Source organism: Peromyscus maniculatus, chromosome 9 (genome assembly GCF_049852395.1).
Source record: "Peromyscus maniculatus bairdii isolate BWxNUB_F1_BW_parent chromosome 9, HU_Pman_BW_mat_3.1, whole genome shotgun sequence".
Taxonomy (NCBI): Eukaryota; Metazoa; Chordata; class Mammalia; order Rodentia; family Cricetidae; genus Peromyscus; species Peromyscus maniculatus.
Window position 1 is genome coordinate 4,600,728 of NC_134860.1, and position 17,132 is coordinate 4,617,859.

The window sequence follows — 17,132 nt, forward strand, 5'->3', positions numbered from 1 at the left end:
AAACTCAGGGTCTGGAGAGATGGCTCAGAGGTTAAGAGTACTGGCTGCTCTTCCAGAGGTCCTGAGTTCAATTCCCAGCAACCACATGGTGGCTTACACCCATCTATAATGAAATCTGGTGCCCTCTTCTGGCCTGCAGGTATACATGCAGGCAAAACACTGTACATAATAAATAAATAAATAAATCTTAAAAAAAAAACAACAACAACAACAAAAAAACAGGCCGGGCAGTGGTGGCACATGCCTTTAATCCCAGCACTTGGGAGGCAGAGCCAGGTGGATCTCTGTGAGTTCGAGGCCAGCCTGGGCTACCAAGTGAGTTCCAGGAAAGGCGCAAGCTACACAGAGAAACCCTGTCTTGAAAAACCAATTCAGTTAGTTGGTAGTGTTAGTGTAGCTCCCCGGCACCACAGAAGACTGGTCATGGTAATGCCCACCTATAATCTCAGCACTTAGTGGATAAAGGCAGGAGGATCAGAGTTCGAAGTCATTCTTAGCTACATAGAGAGTCTGAAGCCAGCCTGCGATACATGGCCCAAAAAGAAAAGAGGAAAAGGAAGTCCTAGTGCCTTGCATGTGGTGTCTCTTCTCAGCCTTTACCTTAGCCAGCAGGTCAGTGGGCCCCTCTGGCTGGGGCCTGCTATAACTCTAATAGGAGGTGTATTTACGAGTTGCCATAAAAGGCACCGGCACACTGGTGATAAAAGCCTCTCAATTGCTATAAACCTGCTCTTTGTATGTTTATGACCTCATTCACTAGCCAGTGGCTTACACATTCTAGTGACCAACACTACACCTGTCCTATGGCTCCCATCCGGAGTTCTGAAGGGTGGAGTGAACAGGCCCAGAGCACCACTGTGGGGTCTGAGAGGCTTGGCTGGGAACATGCCCTGGAGGCTTTCCTTCCTTCCTTCCTTCCTTCCTCCCTCCCTCCCTCCCTCCCTCCCTCCCTCCCTCCCTCCCTCCCTCCCTTCCTTCCTTCCTTTTTAGTTTTACCGAGGAATAACTTACACCTGCTAAAATGCATGAAACCATCAGTAGACGACCGGGTGACTGAGTAGACCCATGTCATGTAACTATTGACCCTAGCAGGGTCTGCCACTCTGGGAAACTCCTTTGTGCCTTTTCGCTGCCCATGTCCTTGGCCCCAGAAGTACACACCATGTGGTCTCTACCCCCAAAGGCCAGTTTTGTCCTCCTAAGATTTCATCTGAGGGTAGTCAGCTCTTCAGTATTTGGCTTCTTTGAGCAACATGGCATTATTCATTATTATTATTATTTGCCCTGTGAGACAGGTCTTCATCCTTATCGTCTTTGACAGTCATAGCTGTCAGAGTAGGTGACCCACACTTGGTCTAGTCTCCTGTTGCCTATGTTGGATTTTTATGAACAAAAATATTATGAATATTCCTGTACAAGTCTGGATGTACAATTGTTTTTGTATACATCTACATATATGTGTGTGTGTGTGCATGTATAAATGTGTGCTTACATGTATGTGCATGTAGATGAGTGTATGTCTGTATGTGCAGAACAGAGGTTGACATCCGAGTCTTCCTTGTCTATTCCCTACCCTATCTTTTGAGTCAGAGCTTGCTGATCCAACTGGTCTAGCCAGTTACCTTGCTCTGCAATCTCATCCCTGCCTCCCAAGCACTGGGCTGACATAGTTTGGGTGCTGGGGGTCTGTGCTCTGGCCTGCATGCTTGTGTGGCCCCACTGACCCATCTCAGTGACCCATCTCAGTGGCCCCTTTAAAACAACACTATTTTCATTGATTCTTTGAGAATTTAATAGATGTACAAATATTTTGCTGTTGTTTTGAGATGAGATCTCTCTTTTTAGTCCTAGAATTTTCTATGTAGACTATGTATGCTGGCCTCTGACTCACAGAGATGCAGCTGCCTCTGCCTCCTGAGTGCTGGGGTTAAAGGCCTGCCCTGCCATGCCCGGCCTGCCCTGCCATGCCCAGCCATGTACAATGCATTTTGGTCACATCCACGTGCTCCCCCCGTCTAACTCCTCCAGGACCGTTATCCTGAGGTCCTCCTCAGCCTCATGTCCTCTTATTGTGTTAATAACCCACTGAATCCAGCTAGTGCTGCCCATACGCATGAGGGTGTCAGACCATCCACTGGAGCACGGACAACTTACCAGTCGTCACAACCCTAAAGAAAAAGAACCGTCCCCAAGCCGTCATGACCCCCATAGCTCCTAAGGTGGGGGTGGGGCTTCGTGAACCCTTCCCCCAGCCATGCTGGAATTTTGACTGGTTTGATCCTGTGTAGATCTTAAGCAGATACCCACAGCTAGTGTGAGTTCCTGAGTGAAATGGTCACGGCAGGAACACAAAGCAGCAACCCTCACTCATCTTTTCTATGATGGTCTCTGAGTCTTGGGTGGCAGGGGGGCTGACACCCAGGGCCTTATCTATGCTAGGCCAGCACCCCAACATCGAACCATATCTCCCATCCTTTTAAATTAGGAAAGGAAAGTTTGAAGGAGGGTTTTGCTACGTTGCTCAGGTTGGCCTGGGACACAGCCATCCTTCCGGCCATGCCTCCCGAGTAGCTAAGGTTATAGGCACATGCTGCTACACCTTGGTCGAGTCCTGTACGTTGGTGGTGGCCGTGATTTTTACAGGGGCTGTGCCTCTGCCAGCACTCAAGAAAGCTGTGTGTGCATGAAATGTATGTGTTTTGTTGCTTATAAATTATTGTCCAAAAAACAAAAGAGAGTGTGTGGTGACGGTGCTGGCTGAGCAAAGCACCATAGGGGCCGCATTTGGCATAAGGTCTGCCAGTCCGGCTGCCAGTCCATGCCTTCTGTGCCAGTCGTCATCATGCTTCTCTCTTTTTTTTTTTTTTTTTTTTTTTTTTTTTTGGTTTTTTGAGACAGGGTCTCTCTGTGTAGCTTTGCGCCTTTTCCTGGAACTCACTTGGTAGCCCAGGCTGGCCTCGAACTCACAGAGATCCTCATGCCTCTGCCTCCCGAGTGCTGGGACTAAAGGCGTGTGCCACCACTGCCCGGCTAATCATGCTTCTCAAGTTCTTTAATCCAGATAATATTCACAAACAATAAACGCTCGCATGCATGCGTGTGTGCGTGCGTGCGATGAGGGTGCACATGTGTGCACATGCCCATGTAAGCACAAGCACATATATATATATGGAGGCCAGAGGACAACATCTGGTGGTGTTTCCCCAGATGCCACCCTCCTGGTTTTGTGTTTTATTTAATGAACTGATAAATGTATTTCTTTATGACTGTGTGGACATGGCACATGAGGGATGCACATGCCACAGTGTCTGTGTGGTGATCAGAGGACAATTTTGTGGGGTTTTCTCTTTCCACCTTTATGTGTTCTGGAGCTTGAGCTCACGTTTCCAGGCTTGGATGGTTTGGCCCCTTTACCTCTGAGCCCTCTCACTGGCCTTTTAAAAAAGACATTCTCTCGCCAGCCTAGAACTCAGCACATAGTCTAGGCCCAGTGATCTCTGTCTCCCTATCTCCAGCACCGCGATTACAAGGACGTGCCATTGCCCTTGGCTTTTTATATGGGTTCTGGGTTCGAAACTCAGGGACTTAGGAGTTTACTGACTGAGCTATTTCCCAGAGCCCAGCTCCCTCATTTAATTTGCTTTACATAGAAGTTGAGGCCAGTGTGGGCTACAGTGATATCCTGTTTTAAAAAAGAGAGAGTAAAAAATATTCATGAGAAATTCATGGGAAAATTGTGGTTAGGAATTTTCTCTCCCTCCTCAAATACAAAGCGAGGGCTGTGGTATAAAGTGGGGCCTCAGTGGGCTTGTGGTGCTCACGGATAGAAAGGAGATTTGGAACTAGTGGTGCTGGCGCACGCCTTTGATCCCAGCACTCGTGAGGCAGAAACAGGTAGATTTCCGTGAGTTCGAGGCCAACCTGGTCTACAAAGTGAGTTCCAGGACAGGAATACACACAGAGACCATGTCTCGAAAAACCAAAAACCAAAAACAAGAAAAAGAGAAAAAAAAAAAAACCCTATATAAGCCTTGCTCAGTTTGGGGCTGCATTTTTCCAACCTGACAGAGGCAGCCACTCTCCTCGATTCCTCCCTCCCAATGAATTTCTTTCTTTCTTTCTTTCTTTCTTTCTTTCTTTCTTTCTTTCTTTCTTTCTTTCTTTCTTTCTTTCTTCCTTCCTTCCTTCCTTCCTTCCTTCCTTCCTTCCTTCCTTCCTTCCTTCCTTCTTTCTTTCTTTCTTTCTTTCTTTCTTTCTTTCTCTTTCTTCCTCGCTCCCTCCCTTCCTTCCCTCTCTCTCTCTCTTTCTTTTTTCTTTTTAAAGACAGGGTTTCTCTTATGTAGCTTTGCACCTTTCCTGGAACTCACTCTAGCCCAGGCTGGCCTCAAACTCACAAAGATCCGCCTGCCTCTGCCTCATGACTGCTGAGATTAAAGGCGTGCGCCACCGCCAGGCTCCCAGTGAATTTCTTGAATGAGGTTTGGGTGGTGACCTTCTTTCACCAGAGGGGAATGGCGCAGAGAAGTAAGTTTTCATGGGAATAGGAGCAGAACTGCTACATTCCTGCAGCGAAAGCATTCCCAACTGGAAGAGAGCTGTAGGTATGGCCTGGCTCCCCACAGCCAGGATACCTTTCCCTTTAGAGCTGTGACACAATCATCGTGCAGCTAAAATCCAGAGCTTTGCACATGCTGGGAAAATCGACTATGGACCTATGTCCTCAGCCCCTCAAGCCAATTATTTATTTTGATTCTGATGTAACTTACAGTTTGCAGAGTGTTTATAAACATTTTATTTGTGGATTCTCAGGACTTGGAAAAGTGGGAGGTTTCATGCCTGTTTATGGAGATGAGGAAACTGAGCTCCCACAAAGAGAGTTCCACAGAAGATCTGAGAAAAACTGACTAAATCTGAACTTGACTCCACGCTCTCGACCTCCAAACCTATTACTTCTCCATTTACAGTGTACAGGCAGTTGGGGTGGTAGTATGTTGGCAGGTGCCAAGACAAGGGTATGGAGCAGGGTAGGTGTCAGAGGTCATTTAGCAATGGCCTGTGGCTTCCAGGGCAGCAGGGCCATCCAAGCCATCTGGGCACCAGCAGAGCATGGCATGCAGTAAGTGGGATTTTTTGGTAGCAGTCACCTCTCACTTGGATGACTGGCCAAGAGGAGTCACTATATGACCTCCTCTCTTGGGGTGATTGTATGGAGTTGACTGGTCAGTGGCAGTGGTGAATCACTGGTTATTGACAGCAGATCGTAGCAGGCTTGAGGAACTTAAGTTCTTGTGTTGGGAAGAATCTGATGGATGAGGATATTTTTCAGTTCCCTGGGCCCAGACCTCACATTCTAACTTGATACGAAGCCCCGAGTTGATGTCTACACCTGTGAGTAGGCTTGGCTTTGGGAAGAGAGGTTTGTATATGGGAAAAGGTCTAGACCCCTTGGTCAGTGAGGGCATGGCATTGATCTGCTCTGACCTCACCTCGCAGAGCCAGTGAGGAGTGGAGACTAAGCAGGGTAGGGTGGGGGGATTGTCAAGGTTCCTCGGGGGGATGCCAGCCTCTGCTTATCTTTTGTTTGGTTGTTTTTTGTTTTTCAAGACAGGGTTTCTCTGTGTAGCCCTGGATGTTCTGGTATTCACTCTGTAGTTGGGGATCCGCCTGCCTCTGCCTCCTGAGTGCTGGGATTAAAGGTCTGTGCCACCACGATTGGTCCACTCTTCTGGGGCCTCCCAAGTGTTGGGACTACAGGCCATTGTACCTCCACTCCCAGCTCCAACCTCACTACTACTGTTTTTGGCTATCATCATCATCATCATCATCATCATCATCATCAGTGCTTGTGTACAAAGAAATGGGGTTCCTTGTGGCGCTTTTCCATACATACACGTCTTTGGAACAGAAACATGATTACTAGCAGTGGCCAACATTAAAGATTTACCGAGTGCCAGCCGTTGGTTTTGCGAAGTGGTATTACTCCGATCCCCACTTACAGACACAAACTGTGAGGCCTGGAACAGAAGCTTGCCAAGGTCACAGGGCAGCTCAGTTTTTTGTTTTTTGTTTTTTAGACAGGGTTTCTCTGTAGTTTTGGTGCCTGTCCTGGATCTCACTCTGTAGACCAGGCTGGCCTCAAACTCAGAGATCCGCCTGCCTCTGCCTCCCTGAGTGCTGGGATTTAAGGCATGCGCCACCACAGTCTGGCTGATGCTCAGTGTTGAACCTGGTGTATCCTCAAAGCCCACGTTCTGTTCTTTTCTCTTTTTAGATTTACTTTTAATTATATGTCTCTGTGTGGGCATAAGCATGTGAGTGCTGGTGCCTGAGGCATTGGATCATGTGGAGCGTAAGTACAGGCAGTTGTGAACTCCCTGTGGGTGCTGGGAACTGAACTTTGGGCCTCCTGCAAGGGCAATATGCCTGTTAACTGCCGAGCCATCTCTCCAGCCCTCGAAACCAATGATCCTAACCCTTCCTTATATAATTATCCTGCAGTGTGTATGGGCATGTAAATGTATGGGCAGTCCTAGTCAAAAAAAGTCTCATGGTGGGAACTGACTCTTGTCAGATGTGAAAACTATTTCAAAGAACCAATATTGATAACGATACAGTATTTGCTGAAACCAAGGTGTATGAGAGGGAAGGGAGGATTCTGAAATACACAAGCCGAAAGCAAAAGTATAGCAAAAAAGTAGGTTTTGCTAAGCAAAGAACAAGGTCAGAATTATTTAATAAGTGGTGACTGCATAAACAATAACCATTGTGATAGAGGAGGGGAACTAAATCCACACTTTACTCCCAATCACAGCAAAAATAGAATTGGACAGGGGATTATAAAATAATAAAATATGCAAAGAAATTATACAAGTTAGCAGAATGCTCACTTTGTTAGCATTCAAACAATGAAAAAGAAAAAAGAAAAGGAAAAAAAAAAACACCAGAGGACTAGAATGACAAATGAACTGTAAACTAAAACGAAAAGGAACATCAGGCTGAGCAATATTTGCATGAATAACAAAAGTGAAATATCTTTAACAGAGGGGAAAAAAAGGGCTTGTTTAAAGTTAGAAGAGATTCAACTCCTCAAGACAATGGATTCGAACAACAGGTCTTTCACAGAAGGGGAAATACAGGCAGCAAATGGGGAAAATTTGAGTCTTCAGTCATCCAAGAAATGTCAAATAAGGTCGTCTTGATAGTTCAAGATTATTAATGTAGGGGAGAAAAGATGTCACCAGTGGTTAGAGACGTGCATTGAACTCCTTATGCTGTTCCTTGCTGATGAAGAGCAAGTGGGGGCAATACAGGCCATCCATGGCTTCCCACCTGCAAACTTTCCCACTCCATGAAATTTACCCCATGTAGAACTGCCGCGAAATAAAATACAAAGAAAGTAGGAACTGCACGCCTTAAAAATGAACATGCAAATAAAACATGTTAGTGAAAGTAGAAATAAAAGAAAATGTGTTTGCAAGCATGTAAAATTAGGTATCTATGTAGAAGGTTTGGTTTGGGAAGTCAAATTGTGTAGTAATGGATATTCTTTTTACATCCCTTTTTCCTGTTATCTCGTCTTTTCAGTGGTGCTTACACTTACACAAAACAAGTCATCTGGAGTTCGTAATGTGGATATTTCCTACGGTTGCCCAAACCAGAGAAAGATGCCAAGACATTGTGTGTGGGGTGCATGTCTGTGTGGGCGCCTCCCCTTCTCTCAAAGGCAGGAGCCCTGACTGAGACCATTTAGGGCTGGAGAGTCTGGTCTCATTGGCACTCCGGGGTCCCACTAGCGCTGGGACTCCCTTTTGAGGGAACTTTCTGGAGCAGGTGTGTGTGCAGTCCCTCCGACACCTGACACCTGTGCTTGCGGAGGAAGATGAGTCGCCGAACCTAACTGCCCGCAGGCACCTCCAGATTCGAGGCTGATTCACAGCTTTTTTGAACCTCCCATCCTCCCGGAGATCTTAGGTCTCCCTGTGCTCCCTTCGCTGCAGGAAAACCGATTTACAAAGCGGCCCCTGATCAAGCCTGGACATCAGGTATGCCGAAGTGCTCCAGTCGGATTTGGTAGAGCCGGGCACTAGGGTGCCCTGCTAGGTCTCAAAGGACCTGGCGGGATTCCCGATGTGGCCGGGCCGGCGGGCGCAGCCCCCTCGGCAAGCGGCACGCGCCCATTGGGGACCTGCCGAGCCGCTGCCTCTCTGCTAATGCCATCTTGCTCGAGGTGGTCACGTGCGGGCTACAGTGGCGCGCTTCGCCCGGGATGGACGGATCAGGGACTTCGGCGGGTCCCCAGCCGCTCGGTCCAGGAGCCAAGGTGAGGTCTCTCTCCAAAATCCAAGCAGGGCCAGGACGCGCCCGCGGAGCCCGAGAGCGCGTCTCCCAACCGCGCTCAGTCCACGGCGCCGTCGGGGATCAGAGGCCCACGCCGCGCCGCCCCCGGCCTCGCAGGCGTCCTCGGCGACGTGCCGACTGGGGACGCGAGAAGAGCGGCGGGCAACGGACCTGGGCCCACGGATGCCTCCTCTTCCGAGCATCTCCGGCCCTGCGAGCCGGCGGCCGCGGGGAGGCCGGGCCGTGAGAGCCACACGCGCTAGGCGAGGGGCGCGGGTTGCCGGGAGGACCGCTGGGCTGGGGGGGGGGGGGGAAGAGTGGGGGGGCGCGGGCGCATGCGCCCTGCGCCCGTGCCATATTGGAATGAGTCGGAGCGCGGAGCGGCGCCGCCGCCTCCGCCGGAGCGCGGGTGCAGGGGGGCGGGGAGAGCTGCCGGCTGCCCCGCTCTGCCGGGCCCAGCAGGAAGGAGGGCGCGAGCAGGAGGGCGCGGGCGGCGCGAGCGGAAAAGGCGCCCCGCGCGGGCGAGCGCAAAAAAAAAAAAAAAAAAAAAAAAAAGGAAAGAAAGAAAACGAGCGAGCGGGCGAGCGAGCGAGAGGGGAGAGCGAGCGGGCGAGCGCGCGCGCGAAAACTCCGTCAGGTAAAAAAGCGGGGCGGCCGGCTGGGCCTTCCCGCGCGGCGGCCCGAGGGGCGGTGCGGCGCCCTCCCGAAGAGGCCGAGCAACTTTGCCCGCGGGAACCGCCGGGAGCCAGCGAGCGGGTGGCGGGCGCGCGGGTTGAGGCGCCAACGGGCGGCGGCGGCGGCGGCGGCGCGTGGGGCGGGGGTACGGCGGGGGGTAACGCGGCGCCGGCGCGCGGCCTGGCGCGGTCCCGAGGCTCGGCTCGGCGCGCCGGCCGGCGGGGCTGCGGGGACGCGCCCGGGCACCTCGCGGCCACGGCGGAGGCTGGCGGTCCGGGGCGAGAGAACGGGCGAGCGGCGGCGCAGCGTCAGCACAGCTGGGCTCGGGAGGCCAAAGTGGCCGGGTGGGCGGCAGCGGGCGTCCAAGTTGCGGGCTCCGAGCGCCGCCTCCCCCGTCGTCCCCCCCGAATTCGAGCTCTCTCCCGCCGAGCCCCCGCGGACCCGCCCCCCCCTCGGGCTCGCTCCGGGCGGGGCGCGAACCCGCAGCCCGCGCGGCCGCTCAACTTCGCAGGGCCCAGGCAGCAGCCGCGCGGTGGGCGAGCTTCTTAGCCTCCTCCGCAACCGGTGGCTCCGGCCTCCCCGGCGCATCGGCTCGAGAAGCGCCGCCGCCGCCCGACCCCCTGCGCGGAGCCGGTCAGCGTCCCGAGGCCACTGGGCAGGTCCGTGACCGTTTCGATTTGTGTTCCCGAGTCTTGTTTTGTTCGCCGTAAAGACGACTGGAGGGACGAGCCGGGTGTCCGGGGAAGCAAGGCCTGCTCTTGGCGGAGCAGAAAAGCCTTGCGAGACCTGGAATAAATTCCCGCGGAAAGGATAGACGTCGTGTTAAGTTTTCCCCAAGATACCAGCTGTTCGCGTGGGGTCTAAAACTAAGCTGTCAAACCCGGGTCACCTCGAGAGCTTGCTGTGCGCCTAGAGTGGGGTGGGATGCTGCTGCCCCACGTAGGGCTTTTTTACTCGGTGGGAGCTCTTCCCCGCGGGTCACTCACAGCAGTTAATGGTTCCAACTGGTGTCTGGTGAGTCCTGGATTCATCAAAAAGATTTGAAGGAAGATGGATTTTGTCAATACCTGCGTATGTCCTTTCCTGAACCACGATTTCTAAGATGTCATACTTTATTTCATCTGAAGCAAAATGCCTGAGCATGTAACTGTTGACTTGTCAGCCGTCTCGATAGGGTGGAAGGAGATAAATGTGTTTTTATAAGTACATATTGGGGCTTGTTAATTCGTGGCAGATGTTGAAATCTTCTAGGCCACAGGTAGATTCAGAGTTCAGATTGTTTGCAACGTCAGGAACATAACGGCCAGTTGGATAAGGAAATAGTGTTATTACGTAGCCATTGACAAGCTGACTTGTCTTGGGGTAGGTGTCTACCCAGTGTAGTTTTGATTTTCCTTATTTGCAAAAGTAGGGTAAGTAGATCACCATTCTTTTGGTTCTAAGATTTGGAGACGTCTTAAAATGGGATTTAAGTGTTTTGAAAAGTTCTATGTAAAAGCACTCACAAGATGTGTCTTTACAAAAATAGATTGGAAAAAACACCTTGTTAGCTATATCCAGGATAATTTTGTGAACCTTGTTTGAACACAGGCATTTAGAGAAGGCATTTCAATCCACTTAAATTATGCTTCTTGGGGCTGGAGAGATGGCTCAGCGGTTAAGAGGACCCGGGTTCAATTCCCAGCACCCACATGATGGCTCACAGCTGTTTGTAACTTCAGTTCTAGGGGACCCGACACTCTCACACAGACATTCGTGCAGGCAAAACGCCACTGCACATAAAATAAAAATAAATAAAATTTTAAAATAGAACAATCGGACTGCAACCCACAGATCCAGGGAGGCTACACAGCAGGGGGGACCCTAGGATGACTGTGGCTTATAATAAGTTTTGGTTTTACTCAATCACTGGGCAAGCCTCAGTGAAACATTTCACTATTAGGATAAGAATTTGTACTGTATCAAGCTGATAATAGAATAAATAAATAAATAAAATGCTTTAAAGAAATTATGCTTTTTTTTTTTTTTTTTTTTTTTTCGAGACAGGGTTTCTCTGTGTAGCTTTGCACCTTTCCTGGAGCTCACTTGGTAGCCCAGGCTGGCCTCGAACTCACAGAGATCCGCCTGGCTCTGCCTCCCGAGTGCTGGGATTAAAGGCGTGCGCCACCACCGCCCGGCGAAATTATGCTTTTTAAAGTTAACAGTGAAATCTTCAGGGGACAGTTCATCCTTGTTTTGCATATGTATATGTTCTGATGGCCACATACACTTTAAGAAATCCCAAAAGGATTCCTTGAATTCAGTAAACACCTGCCCCTTCCCCAAGGCAACCACCGTTCTGACTTCCAGCATACCCAATGAATTGGGCTTGAGCAGGGCCTTTTAGAATGCGAAAGAGGCAATATTAATAACTGAAGAATAGCAGGTATGTGAACTCAGAGTTGTGGGCATTTTAGTCATGATACTGTGTTTTTGTAACGATGTAGGCTTTTTCTGGTATCTACAATATCTTAATATTCTGACCTTTGATCTTTGTGGTCAGAAGAACATTTTAAGCTTAGTAGTATTTGGTGTGTTTGGATCGTGGTTTCTGGGAGTCTTTATGTTCACAGTTGAACATTATTATATCACTGCCCATTTGGGGATACAGATATATTTGTAGAGAATAGATTTGAAGGAAGAATCATGAATTTTCCTAACAAGTTAGAGTTAAAGGTATCAATCATTAGGTGAGTTAATACCTTAAAGCATAGAATTTGCAAAGAAAATTGAAAGAAAATTGATTTTTTAAAATTCCAGTGAATTAATAATATGGGTATAAAGCTTTAACAACCTTTTAAATGATAGCAGTGAATTTGATTTATGCATGTAGGATGTTCACCTGGTTTATCAAATCATTAAAAGTCCTACAGTAAAAGCAAGAACAAAATGTAAATAAAAATGTGTTGGTGTAGTTTTTTTTAAGTCCATTTGATTAAAGCCACTTTTTGTATTAGAACCCTATGCAAAAGGTTGAATTTTAAATATCCACTGGAAGTAAATGCTGCAGTAATTTGCCTGTATCTCCCAAATATCTTTTAATGTATCCTTGTGCTCTTTGTTTCTACTGCTAAAGGATGAGTTGGGTTCTTAGTGCATGCTGATCTTGGCAGCTTCTTGCAAATGCCTGTGTCTTGTCCCCCACACCCCCATCCCCTGTGTCATGTCCCTCCCCCCAAGAAGGCTGTGTGATAGAAAGTCGGAGTGGTTTACCACCAGCGCCCGCAATGTGTGTGGAATACTTCCCAAAGTTTATAAAGTGTGTGTGTGTGTGTGTGTGTGTGTGTGTGTGTGTGTGAGAGAGAGAGAGAGAGAGAGAGAGAGAGAGAGGGCTCTGTAAATAATTCTAATGAGCTAGTTGATGGGCCAACAACTAATTTGAATTTGATCATTTCACTCAAAGTTTACAGCCTCATGAACAAATAGAGTACATGATGATTTAGTCATCATTGGTGAACTACTTGACTTTTCTGAAGCTTTTTTTTTTTTCTTTTTTTGAATTCTTGGCTTTTTATTGCAAAAACTGCTGAATCTTTGGGATGCAATTGAAGGAATATATAAGAAACAAAATACAAAAGGGAGTTTCTTCTTTAGTATTTATTTCTTTGGTAACCATGGTTTTTCCCTTTAAAAATGCATTGCCATGTATGTGCTCACAAGTACACAGATAAATAAATGAAATAAATGAAAAACCAGTGCTTTGCCAGCAGGGCATGGTGACAGGCCTGCAGTCCCTGCATTTAGGAAGCAGAAGGGTCAGAAATTCAAAGTCATCCTCTGCTACTCTGAGTTGTCGGCCATCATGGACTATATGAAACCCTCTGTCAGAACACCAAACTGAAACTGTACTGCACCAAACCAGACAACCCCCGAAGTGCAGAAATCTGTGCCTGCGTGCACATTGGTAGGGTGACCTTTGCTTTCTTGGTGATAACTAGACTGGGCTTAGTGTTAGACTTTAATAACTGTAGAGAGATGAATGAACCAAACTTCACTGACTTTTTGTTACGGCCTTATGTTCACATGAAGTGACAAGGACAAAATACCATTTATAAAGGTATTTCTGAATGCTGAATATTGTTATATTAAACATGTCCATTTAAAACATTTAAATAGACTTTATTTTATGGCATTATTTAGCCAATAGCATTTTATAACAATTTCAGTGAAATTTAAAAAAGGTAAATGGTTCAGATTTGCTATGGCAGAGGGTTTTCTTTCAGTGAATACCATTTTTATCCAACTTGTGTGTGTTTTTGTATTTGCAAACAGCTTTTCTGTGTACGTAGTTGTTAATTGGTTGTGAGGGTCTGGGGATTTTGGTTTCCCAGGAGGTTTTGAGCCATTAGACCTTAGGGAGTGGGGTTTTTGTTAGGCAGCTACCATTCTTCAAGTGATACTAGCCCCATTGGAAAATGGTTTAAAAATAGAAAAGATGTGGTTAGGTTGCTGAAAATCCATGTTTAAAGTTTTCAAAAGTGAGTATAAGGGTAAGACTAAAAACAAGTTATTAAAAGAAAAAAATACAGATTTTACTGCAAAAGTTTTCTGTGCATCAGTGGTGGTGGTGATAGCACACACATTTAATCCCAGCACGTGGGAGGCAGAGGCAGGTGGATCTGAGTTTGAGTCCAGCCTGGTCTATATAGTGAGTTCCAGGACAGCCAGGGCTACACAGAGAAACCCTGTCTCAAAAAAAAAAAAAAAAAAAAAAAAAAAAAAGGACCAGAAGTGGTGGCATAGGCTTGTTCTACGTAGGTTCTGTTTGGTACTGAAGAGGAACAATAAACAAGGTCTCTAACCTTGAGCTCACAGCTTAACACAGACAGGAGACGTTCAACAAATAATTAGAATTGTCATATAAGAATAGAATATGACTGGGCAGTGGTGGCGCACACCTTTAATCTCAGCACTTGGGAGGCAGAGGCAGGTGGATCTCTGAATTAGAGGCCAGCCTGGTCTACATAGTGAGATCCAGGACAGTCAGGGCTGTTACACAGAGAAACCCTGTCTCAAAAAACAAAACAAAATTTCTTTTTATATGATTGTGGGCGTGGTGCATGTCTGGAGGTCAGATGACTATTTTTTTAAGTTTGTTCACTTGTTCCATTCTGGGCTTTTTGTTTGTTTTTAAATGTGTTTATTTGATTTTACATGAATGAGTGTTTTGCTTGCATGTAGGTATGTGTACCATTTGCCTGGTGCCTGTGGAGGACAGAAAAGGGGGTGTCAGATTCCCTGGGACTGAAGTTACAGATGGTTGTGAGCCACTATGTGAGTTCCGGGAACTGGACCCCTTGTCCTCCGTCAAGAGTAGCAAAATAGCAAGTGCTTTTAACTGCCCAGCCATCTCGCCAGTCCTTTCTGCCTTGTTTTTTTTTGGGGGGTGGGCGGTGGGGAGGGTCTCTTGTTATCCCTGCTGCTGCTGCTGCATATGATTCTCTTCTGTCTGCCTCCATTTCCCTATAGGAACACCAGGATTACAGGTTACCCTCCCCCTTTGACGAGTTCTTTAAAACAAATTTTGTTTTGTTTTTTCAAGACAGGGTTTCTCTCTGTAATAGTCCTGGCTGTCCTGGCACTTGCTTTATAGACGAGGCTGGCCTTGAACTCATGGAGATCCACCTGCCTTTGCCTCCCAAGTCTGGGACTAAAGGCATTCATCACCACTACCTGGCTTAAAATAAATTTTTAAGAATTTTATCATGTATTTTGCCTGTATGTGCCATGCATGGGCTGTGCCAAGTACCCTTAGGGGTCAGAGAGGGGTGTTATATCCCTCAGAACGAGTTATAGACAGTTGTGAGTTGCATGTGGGTGCTGGGAATTGAATCTGGGTCCTCTGGAAGAACAGCCAGTGCTCTAAACATCTGAGCCATCTCTCCAGTTCATGAGTCTTTTTTTTTTTTTTTAAACCAACTAAGCCAATTTTGTCAGCCCACTGCCGAAGTTTTAACAAGGGTTATTAAAAACACCTTTAAATATCACTCATCCCAAATCCCAATCCTTCCCACAAAGCAGATAGATACTCTTTGAGTACTCTATCTATGCCAAATCGGTTTAGTAGTTAACCTCTTTCTATACTAAGCAAAGCATTAAAAAAGGAACCAACGCATGCAGTACTGTACAAGACGTCAGAAATGCCGCTCTCGGCACTGTACACCTTTTCTAATAACTGGAAGTACCTGAGGATTTGTACACAATTATTCTTCTAGTCTGTTCTTTTTTTTCTTTTTCTTTTCTTTTTTTCTTTTTTTTTTTGTGACAGGGTTTCACTATGTAGCTTTGGAGCCTGTCCTGGAGTCTGTCCTGGAACTCACTCTGTAGACCAGGCTGGCCTCGAACTCACAGAGTTCCGCCTGCCTGTCTCCCGAGTGCTGGGATTAAAATCATGCGCCACCACTGCCCAGCTCTAGTCTGTTTTTTATTCAAAAGAATGTTATAGAAACCGTATTCAGGCTAAGCCTGGGGGCATTGCCCTGTAATCCCAGCACTGGATTGGGGAGGCAAGAGAATTGTGAATTCAAGACCAGCCATAGGCTATGTAGTGTGATCCTGTCCTAGCAAACAATTACCCAACCACCCAGGGGGAAAGGAATGAGGCTCTATCCATGGTCATATACATTTAGGCCTGAAGCCAAGTTTATTCCTATTTTAACAAAGTGTCTGTATATGAAAGGAATATTATTTCTATGTTAGCAGGTTCACAACAGATGTTGGTAATTGTGCTGAAATTCTTGCTTCTCAATTGGCAAGAAGCTTTGACCAGACTCCTGGATGAAGGGCTCCTTTCCCTTCTCATTTCCACAATTTCCCTGTGTTTTTATTCTGCCTTAATGAGATCTAACAGTTGTATTTACAGCCATAAAAATGCAATGGAATATGTTATTGTTAAAAATTACCAAATTGGACATGAAAATTATAGTTATATTTTAAGAGATATAAAATAAAAATATGTAAATGAAAAGTCAAGACATTATAGAAGGAATAAATATATTTAGTAATTATAATTCAACCAAAATAAATTCAGGTTCAGAGGCTGGGTGTGGTGTCGAATGCCTTTAATCCTAGCACTCAGGAGGCAGAGGCAGGTGGATCTCTGTGAGTTGAAGGCCAGCCTAGTCTACAGTGTGAGTTCCAGGACAGCCAGAGCTACATAGTAGAGAGGCTTTGTCAAAAAAAGCAAAAAACAAAAAACCCACAAAACAAAATAAACACAAGTTCAATATAATACCAAATTAACTGAATAAAGATAAAATTCATTTAAAAAGACCACCACAAAAAATCTCAAACTTTATTAAGCTCTCTTTGTCTTTAGGTGATCTTTCAGGATTTTTATTTATTTGTTTGTTTATTTATTTATTTTGGTTTTTTGAGACAGGGTTTCTCTGTGTAGCTTTGGCTATCCAGGAGCTTGATCTGTAAACCAGGCTGCCACAGATCCACCTGCCTCTGTGTCCCGAGTGCCAGCATCAAAGGTGAGCGCCACCACCTCCCAGCAAGACTTTTTTTTTTTTTTTTTTTTTTTTTTTTTTTTTTTTTTTGGTTTTTCGAGACAGGGTTTCTCTGTGTAGCTTTGCGCCTTTCCTGGAGCTCACTTGGTAGCCCAGGCTGGCCTCGAACTCACAGAGATCCGCCTGGCTCTGCCTCCCGAGTGCTGGGATTAAAGGCGTGCGCCACCAACGCCCAGCTTCCCAGCAAGACTTTTAAAAGCAAAAATTTTAGTCTATTTTCTGTTGGAGATACTTGATTTTAATTATATATGTATGTATGTATGTATGTATGTATGTATGTCTCTCTCTCTCTGTGCGTGTGTTATGTGCACATGAATACAGTGCCTGAGGAGGCCAGAGTGTTTGGTTCCTTGTAGCTGGAGTTACAGGTGAATGCGAGCCACCACACATAAGTGCTTGGACCTGTACTCATTCTTAACCAGTGAGCCATCTTTCCACCCTCTAGTCCGTATTCTGTCAAATGATGTGAAATACTTGTTGAACTTTGTAGATTGTTAGATAACTTCAGTGAACCAAACGCTTTGCAGGGAACCGCATTTCTGACATGTATAGTACTGTGTGCAATAG

At 46.7% G+C, this 17,132-nt stretch overlaps 1 protein-coding gene across 8 annotated transcripts in view; it reads left to right on the forward strand.

The window, feature by feature from the left end:
* Positions 1-8,206: 8,206 nt before the first annotated feature.
* Positions 8,207-17,132, forward strand: part of Sfmbt1 (Scm like with four mbt domains 1) — a 126,198-nt gene continuing 117,272 nt past the window's right edge. Inside the window, exon 1 of one of the 8 annotated variants that reach the window (XM_016000092.3) lies at positions 8,207-8,320. The gene's annotated coding sequence lies outside the window, so the exon portion shown is untranslated. Of the gene's footprint in view, positions 8,321-8,771; positions 8,975-9,295; positions 10,027-16,347; positions 16,530-17,132 lie in introns of those variants that run through there. The other 7 variants (XM_076544161.1, XM_076544158.1, XM_076544160.1 and 4 more) reach the window with 7 other exon arrangements.